This window comes from Euphorbia lathyris, chromosome 2 (assembly GCF_963576675.1).
Source record: "Euphorbia lathyris chromosome 2, ddEupLath1.1, whole genome shotgun sequence".
Lineage (NCBI taxonomy): Eukaryota > Viridiplantae > Streptophyta > Magnoliopsida > Malpighiales > Euphorbiaceae > Euphorbia > Euphorbia lathyris.
In genome coordinates, this window is record NC_088911.1 from 93,207,035 (window position 1) to 93,231,055 (window position 24,021).

At 36.7% G+C, this 24,021-nt stretch overlaps 1 pseudogene; it reads left to right on the forward strand.

The window, feature by feature from the left end:
- Positions 1-20,761: 20,761 nt before the first annotated feature.
- On the forward strand, positions 20,762-23,198 carry LOC136220702 (alpha-copaene synthase-like; annotated as a pseudogene).
- The last annotated feature ends 823 nt before the right edge of the window (positions 23,199-24,021 follow it).

The window sequence follows — 24,021 nt, forward strand, 5'->3', positions numbered from 1 at the left end:
GATAAGTCGTGTTGAGTAATTTCTAACTCTCTCTCAATATATATTTGTATATGTTGCTTGTTATATTTACTCAGTATATAAATCGTTTAAGCTAACACTGAGTAAATCAGAGTGCTGAGTCGGAAGCTGACCACAAAAGTGTCATTTCCCAACTCGCAAGTAAAACAGCTCTAGTCAGTATCTGACTAAAAATGTCTTACGCCTCACTTGGCTGTGCTGACCAAAGCTAAGTTGTAAAACTCAAAGAATTATATTAAGTCAGCATAATTAAAACAAAAAAAGTTATATTAGTTCCTAACCCCCCCTTGGAACTAATCACACGGGACCAACAAGTGGTATCAGAGCCTAATAGCTCACTACTCAAAGATATAACTATCTTGAGCTGATCCCGATAAATGGCTGAGAACAGCACTCGTTTCCTTCCAGGGAACCAAACAACACAGATACTCCCCGAGGGATTATCAATTAGTCGGCCTCCCCTATTCTTTGGATCTAATTATACATTCTGGAAGAATAGGATGAAGAACTTTATTCAAGCCACAAACATGAGTGCATGGCTTGCAATAGTTCAAGGCCCATATGTGCCTTATAAAACTGTTAACGATGAGAAAGTTGTTAAGAGTGAAACTGAGTGGTCAGAAGATGACCTTAAAAAATTACAAAACAATGCTTCGGCTATCAATATGCTTCACTGTGCGCTAGATGCTGCAGAATATAATAAGATTTCAGGTTGCGAGTCAGCACGGGAGATTTGGAAAAATCTTGAAGTAACATATGAAGGTACAAGCAAGGTCCAGGAATCAAAGGTGAACCAGCATATGAGATTATACGAGCTGTTCGAGATGAACGACAATGAGGACATCTCTGGAATGAACGCTAGATTTACCAACATCATAAATGAGATGAAGAGACTCGGCAAGAACTTCACTGAAGAAGAGCATGTGAAGAAAATCTTAAGAAGCTTACCCAAGAGCTGGCAAGCTAAGAAAACAGTTGTGGAGGAAGCTCAAGACTTGACCACATATAAATATAACGAGCTGATTGGATCTCTGCTGACTCATGAGATCTCTATGAAAAACTTCGAAGCAAAAGAAAAGTCAGAAGACAAGAAACAAAAATCATTTGTCATGAAAGCTGACTCAACCGAAGCTGACTCATCAGATGATGAGGAAATGGCCATGTTCACATGGAAGATGAAGAAGCTGTTTAGAAAGAATGAAAAGAACAGCAAGAGGCCATTCAGAAGAGGTGATAGGTACAAAGCTGAGTCCAGTGACAAATACAAAAAGGACAGCTCCAAGCCTGTCACATGCTTCGAGTGCCATCAAACTGGGCACATTAAGTCAAGCTGTCCCAACTTGAAGAAAGAAAAGAAGGGAAACAAAAAGGCAATGGTGGCCACATGGAGTGACAGCGATGAGTCAACATTATCTGAAGCTGATGCCACCGAGTCAGCAAACATATGCTTTATGGCCGATGATGCTGCTGACCACACTCAATCTGAGCAAGCTGACTTATCTGAAGAATCTGAACAGGAGGAATACTCAAATGAGGTAACTTCCTTACACTTGCTTAGAAATGAAATGGTTAACGCCCTGGGTGATTTATATACACTGACTAAAAAGTGTAACAAGAAAATAAAGGCACTCAGCAGGCGATGTGACGAGATTGAAGAGGTCAAACTAAGTGACCTTCGATATCTTCTCCAAGACAAGTCAACTTTGCATAGCAATATGGAAATCATGCATAAGTTTGTCTCGGAAGTCCAATCAGATTCAAAGAAACTGAGAAAGGACGTCACAAATCTACAGAACCAAATGAAAGGTTCAAATAAATCTCATGCTGAGTACTCAGGTACTGGTCAGTGTAGACAGTTCACTCAGTGTGACTGTTGTGGGAAAAGAAGACACACAATAGACGTGTGTTGGTATAATAAGCGGATTGTCCAATGTGACTTCTGCGGAAAGAAAGGTCACACCACCAAGGTATGATGGCATGCTCAGCACAATGGTGCTGACCAAAAACAAAGTCACCTCAAAAGGGTAACATTTTGTGACTTCTGTGGTAAAGCTGACCACACAATAAATATATGGCATCACAAACTAAAACATGATATAGCACCTGTTTATGCTAACAAACGAGGACCCAAAAAGAATTGGGTACCTAAAGATGAATAGTTTAAAATGCAGGTGAGCCTGAGATGCGTGGAGAAATCAAAACTATGGTATATTGATAGCGCATGCTCGAGGCACATGACTGGTGATGAAACTCAGTTCATCACACTTGAGCTTAAACGAGGTGGAAACGTAAGCTTTGGAGACAATAAAAAGGGTAAGATAGTAGGTTCAGGTACTATTGGAGGTAACCCCACTATTGAGTCAGTCTCCTTAGTTAAGGGTCTCAAATATAACCTATTGAGTGTAGCTCAGCTGTGTGACAGCGGTAGACAGGTTATATTTGATGCTACTCAGTGTCGGATACTCGAGGGAAAAACAAATAAATTGATTTTAACTGCCCCTCGTGTTGACAATGTATATATGTTGAGTTTAGAAAAACAGTTTTCCAAAAATATATGCTTAGTATCTAAAGAGGATAACTCCTGGCTATGGCATAGGAGACTTGGTGATGTAAGCATAGACCTCCTTGCCAAATTAGCTAGAAAGCAACTAATTGAGGGACTGCCCAAATTGAAATTTGAGAAATGATGTATAAAATAGGGACGCTAGCAAGTGTACTAGGTCGTGTGTAATATTGGCAAGACCAAGTGTCGTATTCCACAGGGATTGAACTTAAACAGGAAGAATAAGTTACCTTAAGTGTTAGATGTGAATTCTGAAGAGTGATAGTGACTTAAATCATAAACAAATATCAAACAGGCAGGTAAAATATGCAATCAAAATAAACAAACACAAGCCTAACCATGTGCCTAACGAACAACTATGCCTATCTTTATTATATGAAGAAGTGAATCAATATTCCTGAGTTGGGTCTTTCCCTCATTGGTCACTAAGGTCAGGTATCCCATTTCCAAAGTTCCTAAGTAAATGATATTAACCAAGTCTCTTTGTGATAAATCAAGAACAAGCATTAGGCCTAGGGGAACATTCGTAAAGAAACCCCAATATGTGGTGGTTTTAATCTCCGTCCACCACAACATATGCCGATTAACTATTTCCATCATATCGGAGCACTCTCGTGTCATCCTCAATAACTATTAAATAGACTTGATCATAATCTATTCTTTAAGCAAGTTAATAACACTCAATCATGCATAAAACACTTCATTCATTTAGATAAAGATACTTACAGTCGCCGTTTAAATGTCTGGCTAGGCCTGCTGAAGAACTACTCACCCACTACTATGAGTGGACAACTTATTCCCAAAAGCATCATCGTTCTAGATAACAAAAAAGAGAAATTAAAAACTAAGGGTGGCGCTAAAGCCGAGAGATCCTTCTTCCTAAAACATTCTTTCTATTTATACTCTTACATCAACCCTAATTACAAGGGCAAAGAGTCACCAAAAAGGTACAAAACAAGGACAATGTGATCTTCATACACTTGGCACGAGATGGAGGACTGTCTTGCCTTCCACGTCTTTCTCCCTTTCTCTCTCCTGTGACTTGCTCGACCCGCGCTATTATCCGTTTTCTTCCAACTGACCCGATAAAGCTTCATTTTAAGCTGTTCTGTTCTACCGATAGGCTGTTCTTGAAGATTCCTGCTTGAACTGTAATTTCTGGCTGTTTCTTCCATTATTGGTTGAAAACTGGTACTTTAAGGCTCTTTTCCATGAATGCTTGTCTTCAAAAGTCTGCTCTTTTCACTCGTATCAAATTACCCCCAACTTAAGCTTTTACTTGTCCTCAAGCAACACATCAAAATTAAATGGAGGAACAGGATGAGATTACATAACAAAAGAACAGCTGAGATCATGCATTTAATGTATCTAGTCATGAAAGAAATTCAGATGATGAAAAGTTAAGCTGATACATCTCATTAATGACTCCCCTGATAATAGATCGTTTATTTCCTTAGTACTTCTGGGATTTCTCTCACCTTTCACAGTGTTTGCTCTCTATTTAGGGTGTTTAAGTCACTCGACAGCTATGTACACCAAGATTTAGTTTTGACCTGCCTCCTAGTCCAACAGATACTTGAAAAGAACTCTTGACACCTCGGAATCCTTACAAGGGTGAGGGGTGGTTTGAATGGTGGTTTGATTGGGGTGTAAAGTTAGAGTGGTTGTTTTGTGTTTAGCGGATCATTTAGCTTTTGAAGAGCTGGTCTTTTTTTTATGGGCTTTCCTGTTTGCTTCTGTTTCCTGCTCTTTATATATTTTTTTTGATAAAATTGGACAAATTTTCTATTTGATAATGTCCTTCTTGATATATTATGAGGAAACAGGGCCTTTTTCTTTTGATACCAGCTCTCGGCTATTGGTGTTTCGTGTTTAGTATGTGAATGTTCATCCTAATGTGTCAAGATTCTTTTCTTTCAACTGAAGGGCAGACAAGGCAAAGTCTCACTTAACTAACGTATACAAAGCTCACTCACAAAAAAATAAAATTGCATACAATTATGCATAATTTCGGCCCAAGCCTCACCGGTTGTTTGTACTTAGGGCAATACTTGACCTAATCAGGGTCATCACAAATTAATTGACCAGCCTAAACTTCTCATCAACAAATCATCAATTCACCACAAGAATACAACAAAAGCATGGTGACTCAACTATTCTAAGTTTAGTAAAAACATCCCAATGTGAGAATGGATGGTTGAGTTGCGGGTGAAGCGCACAGGGTGATTGTGGTGTTTGTGCTTTGTTTTTCTTTTTGTGGATTGGTGCTGAGGTGAAGCGAGGACTAGGCAAAACTTATAGTGGGGATCAAATGAATGAGCATGTTAAAGCAGTAGTGAACAGCCTAACAGTGTGTTAAGACGCTAGTTTCCTACCCCCAACTTAACAAACACATTGTCCTCAATGGAAAATAAAGGGGTAAGAACCAGACGGCAATAGAACAAGCAAAACAGCAACAACAGGACGAACAAAGGATAGAGAGAAAGAGAGAAACACATTTACACTGTAGGTGATTGGGAGGACTCTGCCTCCACTTCGGCAGCTGGTTTTGGAACCGAGGCAGTGGTGCCTGTTTCAACTGGTTCATTGTGGACGGGGCTTTTTTGCGACTTCTGGGATGTATCTGATTGATGGGGTTTGGCTGCAGACCGGGTGTTTCCTTCCAGAATAGCTATTCTAGCACATAGAATCTTAATTTCTTGCTCATATATATTGATTTGTTGCTCCATGACACGCATATTGCGAAACACGGTCTCTATGCTCATTCTAGCGGCAAGGCGGTGGATTTGTGCATCATCATCTGGTGGTGATTCTTCTGGGACGGAGCGAATAGGTGTGATATGAACAGGTTCTAGAGCAGGCTCTTCGCTTCTGCGTCGCTTGGAGGGGCCAGCTGGGTCTTTGTCCTTTTTTCGCAGGTGTTCTGCCTCCCGCCAGAGATACCAAACTCCTTTGATATCGCAACATATTTCAATCCACTTCATTACCTGTAAATTCAAAGGATCCATTGCTGGACCAAGGGTGAGTGATGTAGTTATTTTAGGATCGAAAAATCCCAAATTCTGAGCAATGGTGGTGATGAACAGGCCACAGAACAGGCCAGCGACATTCTTCTTCTGTTGTAGGGAGGCAATATATTCGGCAAAATAGTACCCAACCTTTAATGGTTTCTGATCACGTAAACACGCCAGGGCAAATAGAGCAGCGGATGGAACCGTGGCTTGATGGACCCTGCCAAAGAGTGAGCCAGCCAAAATACGGTGTAAATATTTCAATGAATAGCTCTCGATACCTAAGGCCTTGGAGGAACTAGGATTATACTCGAGATGAACTGTGATGGCATGCCAGAAAGCGCCGGCGTCAAATTCCTCAGGAATCTCCCGGTGGGCCGACTTGTAGGGTTCCTCTTCAAGTTTGGTTTGGTCAACCAAACCAAGGAAGATGTTCATTTTGTTGATAGAGCAGTTCATGTGGTTACCCATAAGATGAAATTGGTAGCGCTTGTGGTGGTTGGGGTCAGTGTACTTTGCATCCCTTTGGAATGTGGAAATGAACTCCATTGTGAGTTCATGATAAATGCACTCGTCAATGGCCAGAAATTTCTCCAGATTAGCACCAGCTATCATTTGCTTGACCTCCGCATCCAAACCAACTTCTTGTAAACTGTCCCAGCATATTTGCCTTGTGGCACACAGTTCCGTATTTTGGAAGGTTTCGTAGTTATTTTGCTCTGTTTCCTCGGAGAATGTCAGGAGGTGTTTGGAAATGGCACTAGATGTGTGGGTGCTAGAGCTCACATCGGTTTTCTTTTCTTTGCTCTTGGTCGTAGTAGCCGACTTTGTATTCTTTCTTGCCATGGTGAAGGGATGAAAGGAGGATTCGGAAATGAAGAACTGTGCGTGATGAGGGAAATGTGACTCCTTTATACAAGATGACAGCCAACTGAACCGTCGGAGATGAGAGTAACCGTTTGAACCAATCAAATTCCTTATTCCACCGCAAGAGTAGGGTATGAATTTGCTGTGTTTGGGAAAAGAGGTAACCACATCAATTCTTGTGACCGTTGTAGGCGTAGGTCTGCCGTCTGACAATGTGGCATTAAAGGACAAGACGGTAGAAGCGGTGAGTGTCTCGTACATGGTGATAGAAATGATTGTTCGCACGTTTCTATGCACTTTGACACCCTTCTATGCAAAACAAAAGAAAATAACATGGGAAAAATTGAGGGAGTTAAATAAAATAGCATTAGTAAATAAAAGTGAACGTTGTAAATAAAAATGAAACTAATGAAATTGCAAAATTAAAGGCAGAAAAGAGAAAAGAAAAAAATTTGAAATTTATTGACCCCTAACTGTGGAATCATTGTGGGTTGAGTAGACGGTGGGTTGTGCCCACAGTATCGGGGGGTTCATGGGCCAAATAGGGTTTTAGACGTTGCCCATTAACTTTGAATATGTCTCCCTTGGTGTTCTGAATTTCGATTGCCCCATGAGGGAAGATTCGATATACCGTGAATGGGCCAGACCAGCGTGAGCGAAGTTGACCAGGGAACATGCGTAGGCGTGAGTTATACAGGAGTACATGATCACCTTCTTTAAAGTTTTTGGACTGAATGCGCGAATCATGCCACAGTTTGGTTTTTTCCTTGTATTTGATGGCATTCTCGTAAGCGAATAAGCGGAATTCATCCATTTCATTTAACTGGGCACACCTGTTTAGCTTGACATCTTGATCATCAAAATTTAGAAATGTTAGTGCCCAGTATGCTCTATGTTCTAATTCAACAGGGAGGTGGCATGCTTTTCCGAACAGGAGCCAGAAAGGAGACATTCCTATAGGTGTTTTATAGGCTGTTCGGTATGCCCACAGTGCATTGTCGAGTTTTAAAGACCAGTCTTTTCTTAAAGAATTGACTGTTTTCTCTAAAATTCGCTTCAGCTCGCGCTGACAGGCAGCGCTGGGCACCGCCGCTGTGCGACGCCCGCCCGCGGCCGCAACGAGTTGAAATTTCTAGTTTTTTTTTCTTAATAAAAAAAACAAAAAAAAATATATATATATAAAATAAATATATATATATATATATATGAATTAATAAATCAATAAAAATATTTACATTAATAATCTTACACCCAATTTAAATTTTAAATTTCATATTTTAAATAAATGCCAACCGAGTTCGAGAGTTGATGCCTCGAACACTTCACAAGTCATTACTATCGGGAGCGGAGCATGTCATATCCACCACCATCGGAAGATGTTTGAGGGAGTCTTCTCTACCTTACTCTTTTTCTTTACACTTTGTGCTTCAAATTTATTTAGCAATGTTGGAACTTATTGCGTTTTTAAGTGTGAGGCGGGATAGGGTAGATAACCCTCTATCTTTCAATTTAAATTCTATCTTTCTTTTTCTTTTTGTTTTCTTTTCTTTTGCGACGTCCTTGGAATAGACGTCATTTTAATAACGCGGAGGGCCGTGCAACCCCGCACTTTCAGTTTGTTTTGCACTAACAAAAACAAAAATAAAAACAAAATAAACAACAAAATAATTAAACAAATTTATTCATTCTTAAATTCTTCCGATACACTAACCCCCCTCGGAAATTATTTAAATGTTCCGTTGTTCGTCCTTAGATGTAAATACCGTCGGAACACAAAGGATCGGTTTTAGTAAGAAATTTTAGTCTTAATTTTGAAGTTATAGAATTTATGCAAAGCCTAGGTTCGTACCAAACGAAAACATTGAGTCCTAACCCACATGTCACCTCCATAATGAAATTTAAAAAAAGGCAATAAAAACGGGATGTTTGAGAATTTAGCGAAGACTCGATAGTACACAATTTAAACCCGAATCTTTGTGAGGTATTTTTGAGCCTAAAAGAGTTCGTACGAGAACTCTATTTCTTTCACAATTTTTCGAGAGCTTTGACTTCACTCGACTCATAGAGTTTGCACCTAATACCGGGTTAAGTACACTTATTTTGGTTAAAACGGGAATAAATGATAAAACGAACCCACTTAGTTTAATCCTTTCCTTAATTTATTTTTCTTGTTTTCATCAACCTCTAGGAAACCCCCTCGAGCCTATTAACCGACTTTTCTTGTGAATACCCTTTTAACAATTAACCCTTTTTCCTCTTGTTTAAATATCAACAAAATCAATTCGCACCCGAAATAAACCAAGGCCTTAACAATTGAGCACCATAAGCTTTCAAAATCGTTTTTGTGCCACTTACGAAACAAAAGACTCAATAAGAAGAAAAAGGCATTCTCAAGCTCCACCCGAGTAATTTTGAAGTATATTTTGCAAAACTCGCTAAGGCCAAAACAAAAGTATGGTGCGAACATCAAAATGGTATTTAAACTCGAGTTTCCAAAAATTAACCACTAAAAAGCCACCCACATTACAACCCCCCTCCGGGTTCATTTTTAATATTGTCTAAACCATAACTTAGGAGGAAAAACCCGGATGAAAATGCAAACTCAAAAGTGATCTCGGGTAAGTGCAAAGAAGAGTGCTAAAACACCGACCCACCAAAGTTTGAGCGTAAGAGTGAAATCCCTTGGTGAGGTACTATCGGATTCTCAAAAGATAATCAACCCCCGTTATTATTGCCTATTAATTTTAATCATGGAGGTTTCAAACAAGTTTTGGTCGCTCGATTGTTTGCGTAGGTACTCGCCGAAAACTTTGCATAAAACTTTAACTTTGAAATCACGCACTTGGTAAAACCAACCGTCGGTTTGTTTCTTAATAATCTCAATCCATTGTATTTCGATTTCTTTTACTTGAGGACAAGTAAAACTTTAAAGTCCGAGGAGGTTTGATAGGGGTATTTTACCCCTATCTTTTAGCGTGATTTACGGGTTAATTTTAGAAGAAATAAATAAGTTTAATTGCAAAAATAGAGTGTTTTGCATAAAATAACGAAATAATAATAAATTCCGTATTTTCGGATAAATTCCCTTATTTTTGATATATTTAGGAAATAAAAACGTCAAGCTAACTCGACTCTCAAGAATTGTATTTCAGGTACAAGGAAGAAGCAAAATTCATGCCAATACGCGGGGCGTATCATCCCATACGCGGGGCGTGAAACATCAAGTCAGAAATGATTGCGCTATCCACAAACACCACGCGGAATCTAGTCAGCATAGGCGAGGCGTACGCCAACTTACGCGAGGCGTGTAACACATGTCAGAAATAATTGCCTAATCCTGAAAAGTCAGACTGCATGGTCTCCCTGAGTCAACGATCCATACGCGGGGCGTACCACCTTACACGCAGGGCGTGAAAGGGAATTCTTCAATGCAAAAAGATCAGAAACTCATTTACGCAGGGCGTGTCCTCAAGCTACACACGGCGTAAAAGGACCAAATCAAGCAATAAAAAGTCAGAGACTCAAACACGCAAGGCGCAATCCATCAAGCAATAAAAAGTCAGAGAGAGCAAAAACTATACTTGTTTTGATTGTTGTAGTTTAGATTTGTTTTTAGGCTTTGTGTAACTAAACTCTTCCATCTCGAGAGCTTGTCCGTTGCTCCCGGCATTTCATCAAAGTCCTGCTCCATCTCCGCACACCAAGCTCGAGAGCTCCACCATTCAAGTCCTTAGAGACGGCTTTTGAGTCCGGTTAGCTAGTTCCGAGGGTGGATTCTTCCCTTTACACTTGCTAATTAGCTTGATCTCATCCTATGTACTAGGCTTGTTTGTAATCCATACCTACACTTTCCATATTTATAATTTATGATTCATAATCTTCTTTTCTATATATGTGTTGATGTTTGTTACTTGTTTTGATATTTATAATTGATTGTTGTGTAGGAGAACGCGACTTCCGACGCCATTCGGGCTATTTTTAGGGATTCATATAGGTGTTGCCTTACCGGAAGTGACAAACCGGAAACCATAGGAATTGACAAACCACGGAACTTACGGGCCCTAATTTCTTGTCCCAAGCATTAGACACGCCTTGACTAGGAACCACGTAGTCTAAGTACTTCACGGGTCAGTTTCTCTACACGTAGTCATCTTTGCACGAGCAAATCATCAACCGTATAAACATTAGAATCATTATTTGTCATAGTTATAACTTATTGCATTCATATCACTCCATAGAGTTTCGTTATATAAATTCGCCTCACACGTAGTTAGGAGTAGTTTGTAGTTGTGTCTCACACCAACCTCAAAGTATTCACCGCTTAAATAACGTATAAAACCGAGTCGTTTAATACTTGCAGTTATAAATCCCGTGGATTCGATACCCGGTCTTAACCGGATTATTACTTGATACGACGGGGTACACTTGCCCCTAAGTAGTGACGTCTAGTAGATATAAAGCACTTAGAAAGACCACATCCATAGTCATAAACACACTTATCATAATACACACATTCCGTCGTAAGAAATACGACCACTAGACGAAACTTATATCACGCATGAACTGAAACTGTTGAAACTATGGTAAAAGTAGACAATTCCTTCCTGTCGGATAAGATAATTTCAATGATTGTATTCCTCATTTCACTTTCTGGTGTATCTGTCTGAGAAGAGATATCGATCAACCGGCGCCAAACTAGTTGGTGATGATTCTGTTGTTTCTTAGAGAGATAAATGTAGGTGTTTAAGGAAATGATATTTTAAAAAGAGAAATTATTTGGTTTTAATGTAGGATTTGAATAATTATTTTACAAAGAGAAATGATGTTTTGGTGAAGGGTTAAGTGTATAGAAAAGAGGTAAAGGTGTTTGGGAAGAGCTAAATTTTCCTGGAAAAACCATCTGTGACGTCTGACAAGTTTTTTTTTCAAAAATTTTCCTTCCCTTCTGACGTATCTGCATGCTGAATTGCTTTTCTGTAGACTTCTTCTGTGCATTTTATTGATAATCAAATCTCCAGTTTATCTTTGAGAAAACTTCGATTTTTTTTCTGTTTATCTGCAAACAATCTTAACGCAAACGTTAAATAACAATGAGGATTTAGTCCTAATGACCATCCTCAAATAAATAAAAACTATAACATAAATAAATACATAATTTATAAAAAATCTATAAACCAAGATTCGGAATAAAATTAAAACAATAATTAAAAATCAAATATCAACGCCGTTCCCCGACAACGGCGCCAAAAACTTGTTGAGCGATTTCCGCAAGTGCACGGTTTCGCTTGTAGTAATAAAATATCGATCCCACAGGGAACGTATGATAATTTGATTAGAATTTATTGTCTTTATTACATTCGTCTTCTCAAAGTTTATAGGAAAACGTTTATGGTTTGAAATGGTTTAAATTGGTTTCTAATCCTAATTTTGGTTATAGTTAAGATTACAACATGTAGAGATTAAGTTTAGGTTAAAGTAGAATTCGAGACTTGTTTACACAAAGCAAGAAAACAACTTATAACTTTGATAAGACTATTAAGATGTAACAATTTATCGATTAACACAATTAATAGGCTTTGAACCGTAGAAATCTCTCTGGATCGGAGCAGATTTCTACCTTAATCAAATTAGTATTTTATATCCGATAAGCAGCGATCTCGATCATATCATCCGTAAAAACTAAATTTTTCAAGTGTTCAACAAAGTTTCTTTGTAAATTTGATTGTATGAAACGTTTTAATAAAACACCAATTTATCATTTTGAAAATCATTTTGTCAGAACAATATCAAAATAACAACAGGAAGAATGTATTGAATTGAAAAGATATATTATTAATTGATTATGAATCGAATCAAGTTAATAGAGAAGAAGAAACATGGATAGCATTTTGACAAAATCTTTGAGTTCTGGGTTGTCAATCTTTCCCTCAAACTTTGTAGGTTTGTCAGACCCTTTTGCGCTTCAGCCGTTAGTTCCTCTCGTTGAATCTGGGAATAGAGATGGATCGTCTACTACCAGAATGCAACTTATCTTCGAACCAAACTTGAACTCTAAACGACAACAATAATAACTACATATTGTGTCTTAAACTATTTACACAAACTTGTAACTTTATAACAAGTTTGTGTAACCAAACTTATGAACTAGAACTACCAACATAACAACATTGAAATAATCAACATTGCACCCACTAATTCTAAAACTTCTTCATCTATTTATAATATTCCAAGAGGTATGTTTGAAGAGACGTGTCCGTTGGTGAAGAGATGCCTCTATCCGGATGAACAGATACGTTGTTTGGAATTAAAACATGTGAAAACTGTGCATGATCTTCGCTGTCTCAACTGAGATTATTAGAATCTCAGTCGCGACCTGGGGCTTGAGAGAGATTGCTGACGAAAATGTATTTCCGGTGCTGAAGTGAGCGTGTCGCGACCGAGATATTGGGAATCTCGGTCGTGACAGGGACTTATGTTCCCGCTCCCGACTGCTTCCCAACTCCTCGTATCGGTCTTCTGATCTTGCACGTGTTTTTAGCTCGTAAATATGATTTTCCTCTCGTTTTTGCTCTGTTTTAGCTCCTATTTGGATTTTACCAAATAATTAAGTATTTTGCACAATAGAAACAAATATAGAGGTAAAAGTATTCTGAATGAATATAATTAACATGATTTTCATATAAAACTGAGGTAAATATCGATGTTATTTTAGGTATATTTTGGGCTTAACACTCAGCAGCCTTGCAAATAAATTTATATCTCAATTTAGCAAGTGGAAAGGAAGCTCTCTCTCCTTTGCAGGGCGTTTAACTCTAATTAAGTCTGCTATTACTGGATCTCTGGTTCACTCATTCTTGATCTATAAGTGGCCAGTGGGATTGTTGAAAAAGTTCAATAGAAGTGTTAGGAACTTCCTTTGGACGGGTTGTATTGATCAGAGGAAGCTAATCACGGTTCCCTGGCAAACTTGTTGTAAAAGTTTGGAGGGTGGAGGCTTGGGCATTAAGGACTTTAGGATCTTGAACTAGGCTCTCTTGGGTAAGATGTGTTGGGATTTAATTCAAGGATCCAGTCTTGCTATTTCTCTGATGAAATCTAGATTTCTGACGGTCTATGGTTTGCCTAAAGTTACCATTGCTCCTTCCTTGATTTGGTCTTCTTGTAAGTTGGTTTATTCATCCATTTGGGATCAGACCTTTTGGTGGATTGGCCAGTCTTCAAAGCTCAACTTCTGGACTGATAGGTGGATAATTCCTTCGGTAGCGGACAGATTGGGTCTCGATCATCAGGAAAAGCGTTCGCGCTATAATTATGTTGATGACTTTTTGGTAAATTCGGTTATCAGTCCTAGTTCCTCTTCGGTGGACTGGCATAAATTTGTTTGGAATGCTCACACTCCCCCTTCTCGCTCCTTTACTTTCTGGAGAGTTTTGCATGGCCGGGTTCCGACTTACGATCTCCTGCAGCGCCTTGGTTTCTCCATGGCCTCTTGCTGTGTTCTTTGTGGCATGGATTTTGAGTCCATTAATCATTTATTCATTAGCTGTTCTTTTGCAGATTCTCTTTGGAGGACCCTTGAGATTCATTTTTTCTGCTCTTTACCTCGACATTTCCAATTCATCCACTTCTTTAACAATCTCCGTAGCATTCATTTTGGCTCCCAGGTGTCGACAATCTAGCGTGTTGCCACTATCACTTCCATCTGGTTAATTTGGCATTGTCGGAATGAAGCAATCTTTAAAGATGTTTCTCCTTCTATTCAGCACTCGAAGGTCAAGCTATTTCGATTGATTCGCGAGCCCTTTGTCTTTTCTAAAGGTTTTTGCTCTTCGCGGAGAGATGTTGTTATCTTATCCAATCTTCTAGCTTCTCCTAGGCCGCCTCCTGCTCCCAACATTATTTCGGTCCACTGGCTTAAACCTCCTCCGGGTTGGGTTAAAGTCAATGTAGACGGCTCTGCTTTTGGCACTCCTGACGAGGCTGGAGCGGGTGGTATTTTTCGCAACTATCGAGGTTTTCCCAAAGGTTGTTTTGCATTTTCTACCCCTCCTTCTTTTGCTTACATAGCCGAATTAAGAGCCGCTATTTTCTCAATCAAACTCGCTTGGGAGAAAAATTGGCATCAGCTTTGGGTTGAGTCAGACTTAATGTACGTTATTAATCTGCTTAGACATCGTTCCTTGGATGTTCCTTGGGGTATTCGACAAGAATGGTTGCACTGTCTCAGTATTTGCTCTAGGATGAACATTCTCTTTTCTCACGTCTTCAGGGAAGGAAATAGAGTTGCTGACGCTTTGGCAAAATTTGGAGTCTCTTCTTCAATGATCAATTGGTGGCCTTCCGCTCCTGATTTTTGCCACAGGTTTATCAATGATGATATTTGTAGTATTTCACATTTGCGTTTCTCTTAATTTTTTCTAAATTTTCTCCTCCCCTCTTGTTGTTGTTTGTTCTCCATTCTCTCCTTTTGTTCAAACATTCACTTTTTCCTTTTTTAATATATTGCGGGTTTAACAATTCTTGGGCCATGGGTGCTCACCCCGCCCTAGTTCTGTCTCGTCCCAATTTCTATCAAAAAAAAAAGTTTAACCTCTAATTACGAAATTTTACAGATTTAATATTAATGTTTCAATTTACATAATAAAAAAAATTGAATGAACTTATTGATTGTTATTTAACCATCACTGGGACTTTTAAATGTTAATTATGTTTAAAATGTTTACTGTGTTATTAATAGATTACACATAACCTGTAAAAATAGCAACAACTAAGTCTATCACATATTGCTTCCAAAGTCTACCACATATAATTTCATAAAAAAAAACTCTTAAAGTGATTTAAATATTTGTTGTGTTACTAATACAGTTACAAACAATTTACAAAATTCAAGAAACTGTTTTAGTTTATTGATGAACTTGTTAAGAAAGCCTGATATGATTGTTAAATAACTGTTACTTTAGTCTGTTCAAATTTTTAGTTAGATAACCGTAAATTAGATCTTACTTAAAAATATTAGGAGTAAATTTGCATTATTTCAGACCTTACAAATATATCTCATTTCCTAAAATATGATAAAAGAACAATTGTTTTTACCAAATCTCTATTATATATAATGAAATCTCTATTTTGATTTTCTTTTGAGAAAAAAGAATAAGATTTCATTAAATATATCACTAAGTATCCTTTTGTTTCCATTTTTCGGAACTATTTTTTACCAAGTCTAAATATGAAACAAAAAGTGTGGTAAAAATTCAAAACTAACTACTTTTAATAGAAAAATCAACTAGCATCTGCTACCTATCAGTAACAGCAAACAATAAACAACTAACAGGAAACCGGAACATGTGAAAAAAATAGACGCTTACTTATAACAAAAAAACCAACTTTTAAATAGATGTAGGATTTAAATCTTTATTCCTTCATCTATGGACACTAATGATCACTATTAGACCTTCAATTCACTACGGGTCAAATACATGAATATCATAATTAAGTACAAAATTACAACTAAATCATATCACTAAATATAATTCTTAATATGTCATTATTCTCTATTTATTGTGATTTTACACCATAATTTAAAAATTCTAGATCCTGATTCATAAATTCTAAACCCTAGAAAATATATCCTAGACACCTAATTTATAAATTCTAATCTTTAAAATATATTAAAAATGCTGATTTTACTAGTTTGACATAATTCAAAATCATTACTTGATATAGTTGTAAATAATTTTTCAAATATGAATTTCTGTGTAAATTTCCCTTTCACTTATGATTACTATTATAGATTCAACACATTAAGGCCCAAGCCCAAATGGATCTAAGACTCTCAAAGAAGCTCATTCCTCTATGGACCTAAAAGCCTCACATTGATTCATAATCACTGCCCTCAATCATTTAATATCTATGAAAAGAAAGGCATTCTCTCATTTTAGACAAATTCTACATTCTCTAAATTCATATTGACTTTGGCGTCACAGGGTACCCAGTAGTCCACCCTAACGCATGTCAACTTCTAAAAAATCATCTAACAATGGAGCTCTTAGACCATACCCAACACTTATTATTAACCATTTAAAAATATATATTTATGTTATAAGTTAAATAATTAAAATATTAATTTTTTTTATTTTTGTTTTATATTTAGATAAATATTATAAAAAATATTTTATCTCTTCAATATTAATAAAGTTTAATTAGTATTTGACCTTTAAATATATAGAAATAAAATTTAAAAGTCGAATAAATTATATAATTTAAATTGAATTATAAAATACGTATCCTATTATTTTATTATATTTACGTAATAATAATATTTAAAAAATAATAGCTATTTAATTTAAAAAGTATAGCTCAATTTTTATATATATTGAATTTTAGTAAATTTTTTATTTTATCAGTAAGTTTATTAATATATTGTAGCATGTTATCAAATTTTTCAACAAAGGTTTTTTATTCTGTTCTTCAAAGAACTGCCCCGACTGTCCCCTGGCATAGGTTCATTTGGGGTCCGCATATACCCCCCTCGCGTTCGTCCACGTGCTGGAAACTCATCCACAATGGGCTGGCAACGCAAGATAAACTAATTGACAAGGGCTTACACACTGTTTCTCGCCGCGCACTGCGCCAGGCCGTTGCAGAATTGGCTGCCACCTTTTCATTCACTGTCAGTTTGCTTCTACGCTGTGGAAGCTGCTTAGGAACATCTTCGACACAGATGTAGTCATCACTAGTAATGTAAGAGATTTTTGGACTAACCTTATGGCTTATTCTGGCAGTCCACAGGTGCGGACGGTGTGGAACGCAGTAGTCCTCCATGGCATTTGGCTGATATGGCGTTGTAGAAACATGGCGACATTTGAGGCTGAGCTTCCTTCAATCCAAATTACCTTCACGAAACTATGTTCACTGGCACGGAAGTCGAACGCCTTGTGCAAAGGCTTTTGCAGTAACAGCAGAGACGCTGCAATATTACAAAAATTATGAGTCGTGCGTAGATTGTTACCTCACCCTCGCATAACTATGGTTAGATGGATCCCCCCCGCCAGCGGATTGGTTAAAGGTCAACACAGATGGGTCGTCAAATAGCCAGAATGGTCCAGAAGGTGCAGGTGGAATCTTCAGAAATTCTAGAGGTTTCGCCAAAGGTTGTTTCTCCTTTCATGTGGGTGCAACGCACGCTTTTTTAGTAGACCTATCTGCGGCAATCTTCACAGTGGACAGTGCTTGGGAGAGGGGCTGGTTAAAAATCTAGGTAGAGTCGGATTCTTTGGCAGTCGTACAATTGTTGAAGCGTCGGGTAAGGGCAGTCCCTTGCGTTATCAAGCGTCAGTGGATGAGGTGGCTCCGACAATGCTCCGAGATGGAGCTAGTGGTAACGCATATATACATAGAGGGTAATCGATCAGCGGATGCGTTAGCCAAACACGGAGTTACTGCTACTAGCATTAGGTGGTGGAACTCGGCCCCAAATTTTTGCAATTCTTTCATTCTAGATGACATTTGTAACTTAGCTCATTTACGATTTATTAATTCTTTCTCCTCTTGTAATTTCAATTTCTTTAATAACATCTCGGGTTTTGCGTCCTGGTCGGGAGGGGGGGGGGGGGGTACCGACCTAATTGGGATGTCCTCGCATGGATGCATCGTCCCAGTGTTCATCTAAAAAAATGTTATCACATTTCACGTATTTTTTTACTTTTAATTTAATCTTTACCCTGTGTCTTTTCTAGGGGTCTTTTCTAGGGGTGTTTGTTTTGGGGATTTCAGGAAATGGTAAGGGAAACGAGAGATTTCATTCTTTTGTTAGTGTTTGTTTTATTAATTTAATAATTTCCTTTACCATTTTTTAGTTTTGGATTTACCCTCAACTCCTCTAATATCATTCCCTAATTCTCGTAAGCTTTTCTATTCTCTTTCTCTTTTCTTACACTTCAACTTATACTCTCCTTATAAAATTCTAGTTTACTCTTTATTTTTTTTTTTGAATTTTTATTTTGGTCCATATATTTTTTATTATTTTTGGATTAATTTCACTTTTAATTTTTGTATCTATATATTTTTAATTTTTTGGACAAAAATATTTTTGTCTAAATTTTAGTTTTTTATTTTTGTTTCGAGTCTTGTACTTATTTATTCATATTTTTTATTTCTAAATTAATTTCACTTTTAATCATTGTACTTCTTTATTTTTACTTTTTTACTGAAAAATAATTTTGACAAACTTTTTTTTTCTTTTATCATATTATTCATTTTTAATAATTATTTTTAATTATTTTAAAATCATTATTTTCTTTTAAAATATAATGTTTATATATTTTCTTTGATTAATTTTATTTGAGTTTCCTTGTTTCATCATCTTTTGATTTTAACGGTTAAATTAATTGATTTTAATTCTTATATTTTATTAATAGAGACACATGTATGTATAGAAATTGTTGTTTAAAACACAACTCTAGTTTATTATCTCATTTGAATTAACCAAACAGTCACAAAGGGAATCAGATGTATATTATTCAATTTATGTAACTTAAACAACCAGATAAAGGAATTAGCATTTTATTCTTTTTTTTTTCTTTCGTTGATTCCATTCCCTTACCCGCACGCGAACCAAACAACCCCTAATTCTTTAAGGGAAAATTACAAAACTGGGTCAAATGGGAGACTCATTTACATATTAACCCATTTACTAATTCTACTACATATCTAGACTGATTTTGTGTGACTTTTCAAAAATACCCCTGACCTTCCCACTTCCACCACTTGCGAATCGCCGCTCCCTCTATCTCATTGGTTATGCGAAAAGTTGCTCCAGCATTAATGATTTCAAGACTTTTGATCTTCCTTTCTTCCTTTAAATTGCACGAAATCTGCACCATTTAGTCAAAATCACAATGAATTTCTTTTTTTCCCCTCTTCATCTCTTGATTCTGCAACTTCCCAACCCTAGAAAACGAAGTCATGGTTTTTCATCTTCCTATTCGTTGCTTGGTTTCTTTCTTCTTGTTACCATCAAAGAAATGGTTTTTCTACGTTATTTCCTTCGTTCTTCCCATGTTATCATATTGTTATTATCGCTTTTGGGGGTGAAAGGGGCGAAAAATGTAAGTATCTGTTTTTTTTCTGCGTTTTTTCATGAATTCACTTCGCAATCGATGGTTTCGCTAAGCTTTGCGAAGAGAACAAGCCTGGAAAGTGATGATCTACTTCGTGAATTGATGATTTCGCGAAGTTCTGCGAAGAGAAATAGTCTGAAACGTATGGATCTACCTCGCGAATCGATTAGTTCGCGAAGTCTGCGAATAGATCCTCACGTTTCAGACCTCGCAGACTTCGCGAAAAAATCGATATGCGAAGTAAAATCACCTCTTCCCCTGCACATTTACATTCGCATGCTTCGCTAATTTTCATTTCACGAAGCCAAAATCGTCCTTTTTCATAACTAACACGGTTAATTTTTTCTGTAGATGGTTGAATACGTAACATCCCTTTCTGGAAGGCGGCGTACTGGGCTGCAGGGAAGATGATTTTCCTTCCTGTATAGGGATGAACTTCCCCAAGATTGACACATTCACTCCTGAAATGATTCGTTAGGAGAAGTTGTGTCAATCTCGGGGTGCACCATGGGACACGTCCATCCCATGGTGCCAATCTTCAAAGTGGACCTAACTTAATCCGGTGCCAATTTTGAAGCGGATGAGTAATCTTGGTACCAGATTAGTTAGTTTCACTTTAAAATGATTGGTTAGTAGAGTTCATTGTGGCAATCTTGTTGTAAATTTTGATAATGTTATGATTTGAATGTTGTTATTGTGGCAATCTTGTTGTAAATTTTGATAATGTTATGATTTTAATGTTCGAATCCGTTGTTGTTTGCCAATTTTTGTTATATACCACTTCGTGTATTAGCTTCAAATCATATCCAGCATTCGCATATGCGAACTAAATTCATCAAGCAAAACAAACTTCAGCTTCGCAGGCTTCGCATATGCGAACTAAATTCATTAAGTAAATCAAAACATTAACTTCGCAGGCTTCGCATATGGGTGAATATGCGAAGTCAGACGGGATGGGGCGAGCTCCGCGTAAATATTGAGGGTATTTTTGGAAAGTCACACAAAATCAGTCTAGATATGTAGTAGAATTAGTAAATGGATTTAATATGTAAATGGACCTCCCATTTGACCCAGATTTGTAATTTTCTCATTCTTTAATCCAAACTCTCTTGATAATTTGGCCTATAAATATCAGTAGGTGTTTGAGCTTTATCTACCATCTCTTTTACAATATTTTATTATTTCGGTGATCATCCAAAAGAAGAGAAAAGAAAAATGTCAGAACAAGTGTCGGATATGACTGCTTCTTGTCTCATTCTCAAACGTGATTTTGCTGTTTATCATCCTAAAATCTGGGCGGATAATTTCATTGACAATCTTTCTGATTTCAAGGTAGCTATATATATATATTTCAATTGGTTCGTGGTTCAATATATAGTAGTTATTTATGATTTGGTTTTGCAGACAACATATGATTCTTCAGTGGAAGAACAACATTATGAACTGAAGCAGGAGATAAGAAGGTTGCTAAAGAAGAACACAGATGATCCTTCCCAAAAACTAAAATTGATTGATATTACTCAACGCCTCGGCATTTCTTACCATTTCAAGACTGAAATTGAAGATCAACTCAACAAATTCTGCACTATTAATCCCAAAGGTCATAATGATGATCTACATAACGTTGCTCTTCGTTTTCGACTACTTAGGCAGCAAGGCATTAAGGTCTCATGTGGTAAGTACATATATGGTTAGACGTATATATGATCCTATCAGTTGGCTAATAATCGAATCTCTACTGATTATGATGCAGATGTATTTGATGATTTCATAGATAGCCAAGGAAAGTTCAACAAATCGTTGATTGATGATGTTGAAGGTATGTTAAGTTTATATGAGGCAGCTTTTCTGAGCATAAAAGGAGAAGATATATTAGAGGAAGCCATATCTTTCACTACAACAAATCTCCAACTAATATTACCGAAATTAAGTCCTAATGTTGCTGAAGATGTCACTCAAGACCTATCCGCAAATCTCTGCCAAGGTTAGAAGCGAGGCGCTTCATTCCTATCTATGAACGGGACGAATCACACAATAAAACTTTGTTAAAATTTTCCAAATTAGATTTCAACATGTTACAAGAACAACATCAGAAGGAACTGAAAGCCATTATTGAGTAAGTCAGTATGATTCTTTTCTAAGCCATTAATTAGAAAATGTAATTAAGCATAACTACTTATTGTGCCTAATTCAGGTGGTGGAAAAACGTGAATGTCACGACAAAATTTCCGTATGTAAGAGACAGAGTTGTAGAATGCTACTTCTAGATTATGGGAGTTTATTTTGAGCCCCAGCATTGTCTTGCAAGGAAAATGTTAACCAAAGTAATAGCCGTGACTACCATTTTGGATGATACTTATGATAACTTTGCTACAACTGACGAACTTCAACTTCTCACTGATGCTATTCAAAGGTATATTATTTCTGGTAAATTTCGAGTTCGAGTTTGATGAGTAGATCTGGAGTTCGAGTTTGATAAACTCTCATTATGATTATGGATCAGGTGGGATGTGGGGGATATTAATACTCTTCCAGAGTATATGAAAATGATATTTCACATTCTAAATGACGTCTACAATGAAATTGACGAGATGACAACAAGGGAAGGAAGACCATTTTGTGTGTATTATGCTAAAGAATCAGTAAGTTGTGGTTCTAAAAACTATTTATATATAATAATAGAAATTTCATAATTGAATTGATGAACTTTGAATTAAACATGTGCGGCAGATGAAGAAAGTAGTTCGATACTACTTAGCAGAAGCCAAATGGCGAGAGCAAAGGTATACTCCAACAATGGAGGAATACATGGAAGTTGCGCTAGTGACTAGCTGTTATTCAATGCTGGCAACAACTTCCTTCGTGGGAATGGGAGAAATTGCAACAGAAGATGTCTTTAAATGGATATTTGGTGACCCTAGGATTGTTAAAGCTTCAACAGTTGTATGCAGACTCATGGATGATATTGTTTCACATCAGGTAAAATCATTATCTTCATCTTTATATTAACTATCACTTTAACCTTGTAGTTTAAAATATATCCTTGAACTCTTACTTTTTAAGTGTAAGCTTTTGAGTTAAATGATGCTTTTATGTGGCATTACACACCCATATTAGCTGCTAATAACGACATTAAATATTATTTGTTTGAGCTATACCAAAATTAAAATATTGTTGGGATATGTATGCAGTTTGAGCAAAAAAGAGATCATGTTTCGTCTGGGGTTGAATGTTACATGAAACAATATAAGATTCCGGAGGAAGAGGTAATTGAATTGTTTAGGAAAGAAATAGCAAATGCTTGGAAAGACATAAACCACGAGTGTCTAAGGCCAGTTGCAGTGTCAATGGATTTTTTGGAACGAATTTTGAATCTGTCACGCGTAATCGATGTAATATATAAAGATGACGATGGATTTACTAATTCTCGCATCTTGAAGGACTATGTTGCCTCACTGCTTAAAGATCCTTTATTTTAGCATTATTTCAAATATATATATGTATAAGAGTGTGTGTGTGATGAATTGATGTATGAGAAAAAAAATATATATATATATGTGTGCCTTAATAAAAACAAATGTAAGGAAAGGATTATTGTTAAGTTGTCCGCAAATTATTATTGTTTCTATGATGATTTTGTATAAAAAAAAATAAGAAAAATAATTTATTATTTACTGATTAAACTAGCTAGTTCTCATATTACGATAAATATATTAATTATAATTTTGTTTCCATACCTTAAAGAAAAACATCTAAGAATCAGTTAACCAAAATTATTTAATAGTTTAACATATATGAAGAATTGTTAGTTATAGTTTTGACAAATTTTTGGATTGTTTATAAAATGACTAAAATGTTTATTGTATTTCTGATAATACGAGAATAGATACATAGGTAAATCATTTACCTAAATAAATAATAATAGAATTTGATTGAGTCTCACATCCTATGGTTCTATGTTTGCTGCTGACAACTCAACTAATAGAGACTTTTCGATGGTCCCCGACATTATCCCTGGACTTGTTTTGGACAATGATATGTTGGTGGTCGTCCCTTTCATCGAAGGTTATTTCAGATTGCATTGCTGCTGCTTATCAAGGAGGTAACTTTTTTTAATAAAGTCTCTTTAGGTGGAAACATGATATTAAAAAGACATTCCATAGTATGGATTGGAATATTTTGCTAGAAGTTATGGCTGCTTTTGGTTTCTTCTTAGGTTTTCGGGATTGGATTTTAAATTTATTCGGTCGACCTGTTTCTCTCGATTATTATAAATGGAAAGGATAAAGGTTACTTCTCTTGCTTTCGTGGAGTTCGTCGGGGTGATCCTTTTTCTCCTCTCCTTTTATAGATTGTTAAATATTTTTTCAGGAGACTTATTTTGCATCATGTTAATATTATCGGCTGTAACCATGTATCCTGATGTGGTCTTTCCGACCCATTT